The sequence below is a fragment of the Mus musculus genome, chromosome 12, assembly GCF_000001635.26.
Source record: "Mus musculus strain C57BL/6J chromosome 12, GRCm38.p6 C57BL/6J".
NCBI lineage: Eukaryota > Metazoa > Chordata > Mammalia > Rodentia > Muridae > Mus > Mus musculus.
In genome coordinates this window covers 52,528,246-52,540,427 of record NC_000078.6, presented here as the reverse complement: position 1 = coordinate 52,540,427, position 12,182 = coordinate 52,528,246, and the positions used below count along the sequence as shown (strand labels likewise).

The 12,182-nt window shown below is 34.6% G+C and overlaps 1 protein-coding gene across 5 annotated transcripts in view; it reads right to left on the bottom strand.

The window, feature by feature from the left end:
* The window catches only part of Arhgap5 (Rho GTPase activating protein 5), a 68,216-nt gene that overhangs the window by 31,551 nt on the left and 24,483 nt on the right, over window positions 1-12,182 (bottom strand). The gene's annotated exons all lie outside the window — the stretch shown is intronic.

Genomic DNA, 12,182 nt, shown 5'->3' with positions numbered 1-12,182 from the left:
CAGATCTCTTTGAGTTCAAGGCCAGCCTGGTTTACAAAGTAAATCCAGGACATCCAGGGCTCTGTTACTCAGAGACCCTGTCTTGAAAAACCTTAATAAACGAACAAGCAAATAAATAAACAAAGAAATGGAAGTAAAATAAGGTAGAATACCTAACTCAAAAGTGTATTTCAGGACTAAAAGTTAATTTTGAAATTTAAACAGATTTGGTGCTGGTAATCTAATACAATAAACAGACAGTCTTATAGGAAGGACCTTTTAACCAACTTTAAACTTTTTAGGTCTGCTCTAATAATCATTATAGGGGGAGGAGGTTAACCTATGTGACAAGTTACTTTTCAAATGATGCCGCAAAAGAAGTTTACATGCTAAAAAGTCCATCAGGGCAGGGCACATGGGTACACAGCTATGACCTTAGCACTTGTGAGGCTGAGGCAGGACTGCTGCCAGTTCAAAGTCAGTCTGGGGCCAAAAAATGAACTCAACCTAGGGTATGCATAGAAACTGTTTAAAGAAGAAAAAGAAAAAGAAAAAAGAAAAGCTTTAGATCAGATTATCTCTCAAATGAGTTAAAATGCATACAATTCTTTGTTGTTGTTATCCTACAATTTGTAATTCTTAGCCAACAGAATCAATCCAGGGAGTTCTTCACAAATTTAAGAATTTGTAGGATTTCATTATGGAGCCCAGAGTTGTTCTCAAATTAAAATATTTGTTTCCCTCTACCTCCCAGGATTTACATGCCTGACAAATGCAGGATTTTAAGCTTTCCACATACTATTAAGATCCATCTCTCAGCTAGCTACTGATCTATACAGCTATTAATCCATACTAATTCAACATAATTTTTTTGTTTATTTGTTTGTTTGTTTGTTTTCGAGACAGGGTTTCTCTGTATAGCCCTGGCTGTCCTGGAACTCACTCTGTAGACCAGGCTGGCCTCGAACTCAGAAATTCGCCTGCCTCTGCCTCTTGAGTACTGGGATTAAAGGTGTGTGCCATTACCACCCTGGTGCCATTTTAAAATCAAATCTTATGTTTGAAAAAAACATACTCACAATAAAACAAATATTGTATTTGCAAATAATGTAAACTTTGTTATCAATTAAGTGTACAGCAGATAGTTTAAAGCCTCAGTATGGATAAATAGGACCAGGAAGAGAAATAGTTTTCTTCCCCAACTTAGTACAGTTAATATTAGCAACATATAATAAATAATATTAAAACCATACAAACAACAAACTGAACAAAACTTAAGCCTAGCAAAAGACAGTTAACTAGGCTTTCAAAGAACTTAAAGCAAGAAAATCTGCAACTCTTAGACACTGTCTTTTAGATAAAGATCAAATAAGGAATGAGGTAATGAAGAAATGTAAAGAGATTTACATTTTTGGCAGCAGCAAAAAAGAAAGGAAGGGAGGGAGGGAGGGAGATGATAAAAACACTAGAATAAAATATTAAGGACCATCACCCCTATTACATATACCCAAATACATGGGGTTTGGTAGCAATTACTTTAAAAAGTATTCATGTATGTGTACTACATTTAAATTCCCCTCTTCATCTTCTCTCTCCAATTTCCTCTCTAGAAACATACCCCCTACTCTCAAATTCATGGCCTTTTTCTTTATTACTGCATACATTATTACACAATGCATATATATACACACACACACACACACACACACACACACACACATTACTATATAACTAACAACCTTCTGAGTCTTCTTATCGTTGTTCTTGTGTGTATTTCTAGGGCTGAGCATTTGGTATTAGATAACCAATTAGGAGGTTCTTCACTGGGGAAGACTGGTTTTTCCCTCTTATTCATTAACTGCCTGTAGCTTTTTATATAGAAGTAGGGTTTCTCCCATGTTTTTACTTAAAAAAAAAAAAAGTCAAATCTCTCTTGTTATTAGTTGCTGCTCTAAGATACTGGGTAGATATTTTTTTTTTGCAGACATCATCCATACAAGCAGGTTCCAACTTTCCTTCCACTCACATGCACTTACATTTGTCCCTATCACCCTTAGCATGCTTCTAAATAACTTATACTAAGTACCAACTACTGCTTTACAAAGGCTACTTTTCAGTTCTCATTTTTCTTGACTTCTCAACAGTTTTTTTAGTGGACTTCTACACCACTCTAATCTTGCCTGACATTCTTTTCAGTGTACTCTGTAATGAATGACTGAATCGTCCTTGATTATCTTCTCCATCTAAACTCACCGTCTTGGTAATACCATCCACATACTCCAATTCACCTTTCTCCTGAAGTTTGAAGTAATATAAAATAACTTTACTCCAAAGTCTAAGAGACTTTTTACATGTCCAAAATTCCTGATGTTTTCCATAAATAAACTGTATCTATACATGTCAGTGATTGGCAATTCCATTATTTCAAGTTGCTCGAGCTAAAAGTACTTAAGTCATCTGCTGTGGAATTTTGTCCTTTGGCATGGTATCTATCTTTGATCACCCACAAAAGACTTCTCTAACATTGAGACTACTAACATTCTCTTGTAGGAGTAGGGTTATGAAGTGGGCCACAAAGGACTCATCAACCAGAGCAGCTCAACCCACCTTCAGGATATATAAGTAGCTAACATTTCTGGGATTTAGGGGGATTCTGCTGGTGTAGCTAACTCCTCCCCACCCCCACCCCATCTGTGTAAACCCAATTAAGCTTATCAGCTCACAAAATTACAATTGGAAGCATTTCTTTGGACTACTCTCTGTGCCATATCTGGGGTTTGTTCATGTTTCCCCAGGAAAAAAATTCAACATAATCCTTGATCTCTTTCCTTTTCTCCCATTTTCCTTCCTTCTAGTTGCTAAGCAAATGTATAGAAATGCATGTGATTTTTTTTAACCGTCTTTTCAGTTATCTCCTTGAGTTTACAAAGCTGCCATCATATCATGTATTTGGATTACTATAATGACCACTTCTACTGCAATTCCCTATATGGCTAAGCCATTCTCAAGAGAATAACCAGAACAATGCTGGATCCCCAAATGATTGCCTGCTAGCCTTGCAATGCTATCTATTCCATCCCTATACATACATAAATACATTTTCTTTTGACCTCACTCACCACTTCCATTATTTATTCCTTCCAGCTACATGCCTTCTTTGCTATTTTAACATATCAACAATGCTCTTGCATTGGCTGCTTCCTTTGTATCCCACTCTAGCTCTTCAGAAGATTTACTGACAAGAGTGTACATGGGAAAAGTGAGTATAAAATAATTCTATAGCTAGCTTAGCATGGTGACTTATGCTTATAAAATCCCAGCATGTGGCAGCTAGGGTGAGAAAAATGATCCAAGTTAAAGGAGAGCTTGGACTAAAGAACTTGATTCAGTAAATCAATCTCCTTAAAAATTATAAACATATTTAAAATATCAATATATTATAGGATGTTTTTGTATAAAAACCTAAGAACAAACACTGTACAGTTAAACTTTTTTTTTTAAAGCAACCAAAGTTATGTTATGAAATGTAAAACTGGGCTGAGGAAGATGACTCAAGGGTACCTGAGTGGGTTCCCTGGAAGCCAAGTAAAAAGCTGTATGCAGTAGCATGCATCTGTAACCTGTACTTACACTGTGAGATGTGGGGGAGAGACAGAAGGACTCAGTAGAAAGCTCATAGGCCAGATAGCCCGAGTACTAGAGTAGCAGAAACAAGAGACCCTGCCCCAACAAGACAGAAGGCAGGGACCAACTCTGCAAAGCTGTCCTTTGATCTTCACATATACGTGCTATGGCACTCACACTCGCATATAAAATATTAAAGGCAATTAAATATAATTCCAATTTTTTAGGTAAAACTATTAAAATTTTGTTTAAAAAAGGCTGAACCTACTCTAAAAGGAGGTAAGAAACAAGAGATGGCTCAATGGGGTATGGTTCTTGTCACCCAATTTGATCCTAGTTCACTTTCTGGGACCCATATGGTGAAAGCAGAACTAGCTCCCACAGGTTATCTTCTGATTTCTATACATATGCATGCATGTACATGCCCACATGCACACATACAAAAAATTTAAAATTTTATAAAAACCTTTTTAAAAAGGAGATAATCCATATGCGGTATACATGCATTTGAACATATATGGTACACTCATACATACATACATACACACACACACACACACACACACAATAAGAGTATTAAGATATACTGGTGGCTGAGTTAAAAATAACCTAACAGGGCAAAGATAAAAATAAGAAGCATGTGGCTAATTCTTTCATCTTTCTTTTTCTTTTTCTTTTCTTTCTTTTTTTTTTTGGCTAAAGACGCATACAAAATAGAAAAAAAAAGCAAACTAAAATATAAAATAGAGTAAGAACAGCTATTTTAAGTTACACAGACTATGCATAAAAATAAACCCAACTAAACATTTAAATAAAGAGAATCTAGACTTAATCGATGGAGAACTTAATAAGGAATAAAAGGGTCTCAACTAACAAAGGCTAGACTTGATAAACCCACAGTCAATATCACATTGAACAGAGAATTCCTCTAAGATCAGAAGAAAACAAAGGTTTCCATTCTTATTCCCTATTCAACACACAAAGAAACAAGGTGGCGCCAAGGAGGCAAGAAAAAGAAAGAAAAGGCACACAAGTAAGAAAGGAAGTAAAACTATCTTTGTTTGTAGATAAGATACTCAGAAAAACTAAGATGCCATCAAAAGACCATTATAACTGGTGAACTCAATAAAATTGCAGCATTAAAAAAAAAAAAAAATCAAGCCGGCAGTGGTGGCGCACGCCTTTAATTCCAGCATTTGGGAGAGGGATTTGAGTTCGAGGCCAGCCTGGTCTACAGAGTGAGTTCCAGGGAAGCCAAGGCTACACAGAGAAACCTGTCTCAAAAAAAAAAAAAAAAAAAAAAAAAAATCAATGGCTTCTCTAGCACTAATAAAATTTCTGAAGATAATGATGAAAACAATTTCATCACAAAACTATAAAAAAGCAAAATACCTAAGATTAAATTTGAACAAGAAAATGAAAACCAACTAAAATTAAAACTACTAAACTCAGAAGAAAAAGAAATTGAAGATAATAAAGAAGAGTTTACGGTTTCTGGGTTGGAAAAATTATTAAAATGTCCACGATATCTATATGTTCAGTGCAGCCTCCATCAAAAATACCAATGACCTTTACAGAACTAGAAAAATATCATAAAATTCATATGAAAGCACAAAACATCTCAAATAGTCCAAGCAATCCTGATCCAAAATAACCAATCTGGAAGCATAATAATAATATCTGAAGAGACAGCACAGAACCACAGACATACCACAGAAGTATATATAAGGCCATGGCATAAAACAGACAGACAATGGAACAGAACAGACCCCAGAAATAAACATGCACCCTTATGGCCAACTACTATTTTCAATCAAAGTGTAATAAATACAACATGATGAAGGGACAAGCTCTTCTAATATTTTCAGAAAACTGAAACTTGACCCCTATCTCTTGACCTGTACAAAAACAAACAAACAAAACCCCAAAAAACAGTTTAAGAGAGATTTAAGACTTAAATGTAATAACTCTCAAAACCACAAGCAGTATGTATAACAAAGTATTTGGGAAACACTTTAAGACATCAGTATAGGCAATGGTTTTCCTAGGAAGGACCACAGAAGCACATAACAAAAAAGTGAAAGATGACAAATAGGATTACATTAATTTTTTAAGCCTTTACATAGAAAAGCAATGAATACAGAGAAGAGACATCCTTTACAATGGCAAAATATATCTCATAGATAGTTAATATCCAGTTTGTATAAGGAACTCAAACTTATTTTTAAAAAAAGGCAATCTAACTAAAATAGGCAAATGATCTGGACAGGTTATCTCTCAAAAGAAGCCATACAAAGGCCAGAAGTATAAGAAAAAAATGTAGGTATTAGTAGCATTGAATAGCAGGGAAATGTACATCAAAACCAGTAAAATACCATCTCATACAGCTGGGGAGGTGGCTCAGTGGGTAGAGTGCCTGGCACACAGCATGAGGGAGTACTGATCCCTAGTACCAAAATAAAAAGCTGAGCATGGTAGTATAAGCCTATAATGCTAGCACTAACAATCTGAGTTTTATCCCTGGTATCCAATTCTTCTGACCTCCATACATATGCCCATATCCACACAATAAATTATTTAAGGGTCTAACTTTAAAAAAAAGTTAGAAGCCTTTTATTAACAGGCACATGTAGACTTGCTCTTTAAAAGCACCCGTGTATGAGACCCACGTATGTGTATGCTGGATGGTGCATTCATCCTAAAGCACATATGTGGTGCAAAAGACAATTCGCAGGAGTAGTTTTCTTCACTGTATAGGTTCCAAATATCAAACTTAAGTCATCTATGATTGGTAGCAAGCACCATTACCTGTTGAGCCATCTTGCTGGCTTGGTATTGTTGTTTTCATTGGTTAGTTTTCGTTTGTTTTTTGTTGTTGGTGGTTTTTTTTGGGGGGGTAGGGTGGGATTGACAACATGTTTTATAAGTGAACTAAGAAAAATGTTAGTCATAACCATATATGAAGCAATTTGAAACTCATTAAAGGCATACTGGGAAGACATACACTTAAAATGTTGTTGAGACATTTGTAAGTAAAAATAATATACGCCTATCACGCAAAGACAACGCACAAGAATTTAATGTTAGTCAATGGACAAAAAAGAAGCAACAACAGTGTGTTCAATCTTTTATTTCTTACTGCTGGAATTTCATTGGATGACAACTGTTGAGAAATGGTAAAGTGACAATTGACTGCCTTTGGCAAAGTTGAATTCTCAGGTTGAAGATAGATTAGTTGTTTTTATTTCTTTGCCATTTGTGGTTAATAGTTTTCTGGGAAACAGTGTCAGTTACCAAGTTGTGAATTTTTAATCTTGATGTTTTTAATACCATTCTGGTATAAGACCACATTGATTTCTTACATTTAAACACTCTATTGTTTCCCAAACCTTCGTTCTGATAACTTTCTAGTCTTTGCTGTTGTAGCTTTTGACACTGTGTTATTTCTTATCCCTCCCATCTGACTACTGATGACTCTGAAGACTCTGGTCTTAGAAGCAATGGAAGGAGATGATAGGTGGCTGCCATTAGACAAGCTGTACTTCTTTCAGGGTATGATCATAACCTGAGAAGCAAAGAGCTCTTAGGACTTTGTGGAGTTAGTTCTCTGCTCCTGATTAGCTCCACAAATGTCAACTCCTCTACAACTTAACAGCTTGCTGTTCATGATGCATCATATGTTGTATATATTATACATGGAAAGAATAAATGAGAACTGTGCACTACTTTTTATTTTGATGTAAAATAGACTATAGAAAAAAGTGCTTACTCAAGTGGAGAAAGTATCTTCCCAAAAGCAACAGGAAGTGGCCGATCAATTATTAGACTACTGTATGAACTATAATTTATGCAGCAAAGATTGAATAGTCTTTATATTTGCCTGTATCTTGACTGTCAATGGTGTCATAATCGGCTTGAGTGCATTGTGTTAATAAATTTGTTTTTCATAGATGTTATATTTTATGATATTAAATAATAAAACTATTATCTACATATATTTTATTCATTCAACACATACCTTTTAAATTGTATTCATATGCAACGCCCACCAAAAAAAATCACCAATCTTCTAGGAAATATTCTATTCTCTCAATTCACTTATATATGGCTTTCTCTTACCATTCTACTAAAATGATATTACACAAAAACACTGCAACTTTCTTAAAGCTCTCATCAACATTGTTTCTAAAACTTTCACCCTAAGTACTTGCTCTTTGGCTTCCATAAAGGTCACTAATCTTTTTCCATTCCACTGCTTATAACTATTATTCTACATAATTCTACCTGAGCTCTTTTCTCCTCTAGCTGTTTCATACCCTTAAGTGAATAATCTAATCCCTATTTAAAGCCTTCTCTCTATAATACCAGAGTTCATAAATCTAATCTTGACACTGATTATGTCCACTTGAATGTTAACAGATATTTCAAACACAACATAAAAAGTAAGAATAAGTATCTACTGAATACAACCAATCAGTTGCTCAAATCACAATCCCAAAAGTCAGTCTTGAGTTTTCCCTTTTAACTCTTTCTAGTGAAGAAATCAGAAGCATGTTAGTACTGCTTTCAGAATCCTATTTAGAATCTAGTAACCTCTGTCTTTTTAGTATGTGTATTGGACAATAATCTAACACTTAATGAATATTAGGAAACACTAACAGAAAAAACTACAAGCAGTAATCCATAAGATCTTCAGTACACAAGGTTTCTGTTAATCTATAAAGTATTGTCAGTTTATTCATCAGATATTTGAAATTTTCTTTTTAAGATTTATTTTTATTTTATGTGCATAAGTGTTTCCCTGAATGTTATGTCCATACATTATGTCCATTGTATGTGGAGACCAAAGAGGGTGTAGTTTCCCTGCAACTAGTTACAGTCTGTTGTTACCTGCCATGCTGAGAACCAAACCCAGGTCTTTTCAAACAGCACCAAGTGCTTTTAATTGCTGAGCCATCGCTCCCATACCATTCCCCGCCAACAAATTTATTTACCTAATTACACATTCTTTGAGTGTTAACAAATAGTTGTTACTAATTTTAAGGATTCTATCTGAATCATATAAAAAAATTATTACTTGTAAGGTTACAGGCTAACCCTATTTTATGAATGTATTCGGACACAATAGCATATTTAAGAAATGACGATTTTCCTGCATGAAGAGTTCCAAATCACTGTGAAGGACAGAAAATCTGAGGAATTTAATGTCCTCAAGAAATATCCTGTCATGGAAAAAGAAAAAGAAAAACCCATATTTCACTACCAGTTATTTAACAGTACAAAGTAGTTCATTACATGTGAAAATGGCAAAAGGCAGAACTTTATATACAAGTTAGGAGGTCAGAAACAGTTCAGAAATTTAAGAATCTATAGTCTATAAGTCTTCTTTCCCCTAAATACCTGACTGCCTAATTTGTAAGGATAAGGACAAGAACTTAGAAACTGCCATTTATCCCAGCACTTGGGAGGCAGAGGCAGGCGGATTTCTGAGTTTGAGGCTAGCCTGGTCTACAGAGTAAGTTCCAGGACAGTCAAGACGGCACAGAAAAACCCTGTCTCAAAAAAACCAAAAATAAATAAATAAATAAAACAAAAATTGCCATATACTGCTTAATATATATCAGGCATTTGTTAAAATGATATGCACAATCTTAATATTTGCAACAGCACTGACACAAATACTATATGTTGTACCTACTTTGATATTCTTAGTTTTTAGAACTGTATAGCAGGGAATCACAAAGGTAGAAAAGCAGAGTTCCCCTACAAACAACTTTAGAAACCTAACTGAGGAGGAGTTTGAACTCTATACACATATACACATACCACAAATATGTTGAAAGAAAAGGGAACAGGTATTTCCATTTTAGCATAATCCCTCTGAATAATAGAGCAGTCTGAACTAATGCTGAATGGAACAGAGAAACTCAGAGGATAATTACGCTGTGAATACTGGTGATGTTGTGGAGAAACTGGATAGACCATCGTTGCCAGTGGAAATTTAATATGGTACACCCACTCAGAAAAGACAGTAAGGTAGTTAGTTTCCTTACAAGACTATGAAATTATCATATAATCTAGCAGTTATAGTCCTATTCTAGAAACACAAAGACTCATCATTTAAGAAAAAACCCAAACCCAACTGTTCACAGAAACTATCCCTATCTAAAACACAACCAACTCAATGCCCTTCAACAATTTGAAAACTGAATATACTCATACTGTAGAATACTACTCAGCAATAAGAGAGAATAATTGAAAAAAAAAGCAACAATTTAAATAAATCCAAAGGGAATTATGCTGGATGAAAAAAGTCAGTCCTAGAAAGTTGCCTACTATTCGATCTCATTCATATATTCTTGAAATGACAGAAATATACAAACAGAAAACAGGTTAGAAGGTGTAGGCAGGTTAGGAATGAGGAAAAGGTGAGGAGGAGAGTGTGGTTATGAAACAACAATAGTGAGGCTGGCTGGTTATAAAACTGTTTTTGCATCTTTACTGTACAGACCTAAAATTTTCACAATCAAATACACACATAAACAACTCAGAAATTGGAGAATTAAAAAGCAGACATCTAACTAATACCAATGCAGTGGTTGTGATACTGTATTTTATGTCTGACTATTGTAGCAAACCTAAGATCTCTGTATCATGTCTTACAATGCCATGAAAATCTACAATTATCACAAAATAAAATACATGGCAATAATACAAGTACGAAGTAATAAAAAATCTCAACTAAGACTGCAACAATGGAGTAGAAGCAACATATTTGATAGCAGACTAAAGAGCAGCTGAGTATGATGAATAGCAATAGCATGTTGCTCTGGTCGTAGCACCACTTTCCTAAAAACACAATCTTGCTCAATCATGAGGACAGAGAAGGAAAAACCTGCCTTTCTTACTGAACAGGTACAAACATGCCACATATACCTGATTGTCTTAGAACTTCATTGGAACTTCCTTAACGACTACATTCAGTTTTACTAATGTTTCTCAAACTTCAGCACTGGAGTCATTTGGGGCTGCATAATCCAGAGTTGTGAGAAAAGAATTTTGGTATATCAGTAGCATCCTTGACTTATATTTATTATATGCTAAAGCAACAATACTCCAACCCAGTAGTAAAAGCCAACCATTGTTACAGGGTCCCTAAAGAGCAGTATTACACTGAGAATCACTGGTATAGGTTGGTGAAATAAAAAGGTGTCAAGTTTGGTAAATGTGTATAGAAAATATTCTTGAGAAGTCTAAGAATTTTAACTTAAAGAAAAAGGTCTTGAAGCCAGGTACCATGGTAATTCCAGCACTCAGGAGGCAAAGGCAAGAAAATCATTTGAACTCAGTTTGGGCAACATAGAGAGTCGGTCCTATTTCCAAAAAAAAAAAAAAAAAAAAAAGCAAACAAATAGAGGTCCTGCATGAATCAAGATGAGAAATACTACTGTGGTGCAGACTGGAAAACAGAGAAGTGTCCCTTCTAAAAGAACTGGTCACTTTTCAAGCTAACCACAAGTGAAATGAAGAGAAGATAACTGTAGATAGGGTTCATTCTTTCTTTCTTTTTCTTTCTTTTCTTTTCTTTTCTTTTCTTTTTTTTTTTTTTTTTTTTTTTTTGGGTTTTTGAGACAGGGTTTCTCTGTGTAGCCCTGGCTGTCCTGGAACTCACTCTGTAGACCAGGCTGGCCACGAACTCAGAAATCTGCCTGCCTCTGCCCCCAAATGCTGGGATTAAAGGCATGCCCCACCACTGCCCAGCATAGATAGTGTTCTTGAAGATACAAGTTAGACAGTTTCTGGCCTTAATTCAGAAAACTTACTTCTATAAAATAGTACTTTCCTAAAAAATGACATCAACATCTACCATACATCTGATATATTATTTTATTAATACCATTTTTTTTGTTTTTTCGAGACAGGGTTTCTCTATTAATGCCATTAATAACTTAAATAATAAAATATAAACTAAGAGTGATCTGGACAGAGTACTGCCACAAAATCTTGTTCTATGAGTGTATCGGTAGATTTTTATCAGGGTTTTCCAAATAACTACATTCAAAAGAAATTAACCACTGACATTCTTGTTCTCATTACCTATCAAATACTTTTTAATATTTAAATCAATTCGAATGTTTACCAGTCAATGTGTTTGAAGACAAGAAAATTAAAAAAGAAATAAACTACAATTTGAGTGTCTTCTTCCTCTCTCACATTTTATAATAAGAATTCTTAAGTTGGGGTCCACAGGTCTTCAGAAAGTAAGTGAAACTATTAAAACTACAGTTAAATTTTCTGTATGCATTTTTCCAGGAGAAACATCCAAATCTTTCTGCAGACTTTTAAAGGCTAAAAAAATAATTTTCAAAGTTCAAAATAATTATTTTATATAAAGTATGAAAAGTGCTCCTTATTTAGTTGGATAACACTAAATAGAATCACAAGATCACTTTTTTTTTATACCCATGTATTTTATACTAAGGACTAGAGACATGAACAATTACTTTTAGTAAAAAACAAAACAAAACAAAAACAAACAAAAACCACCTTTCTTTCTACTAAAGTCTGCTTTGCTGTTT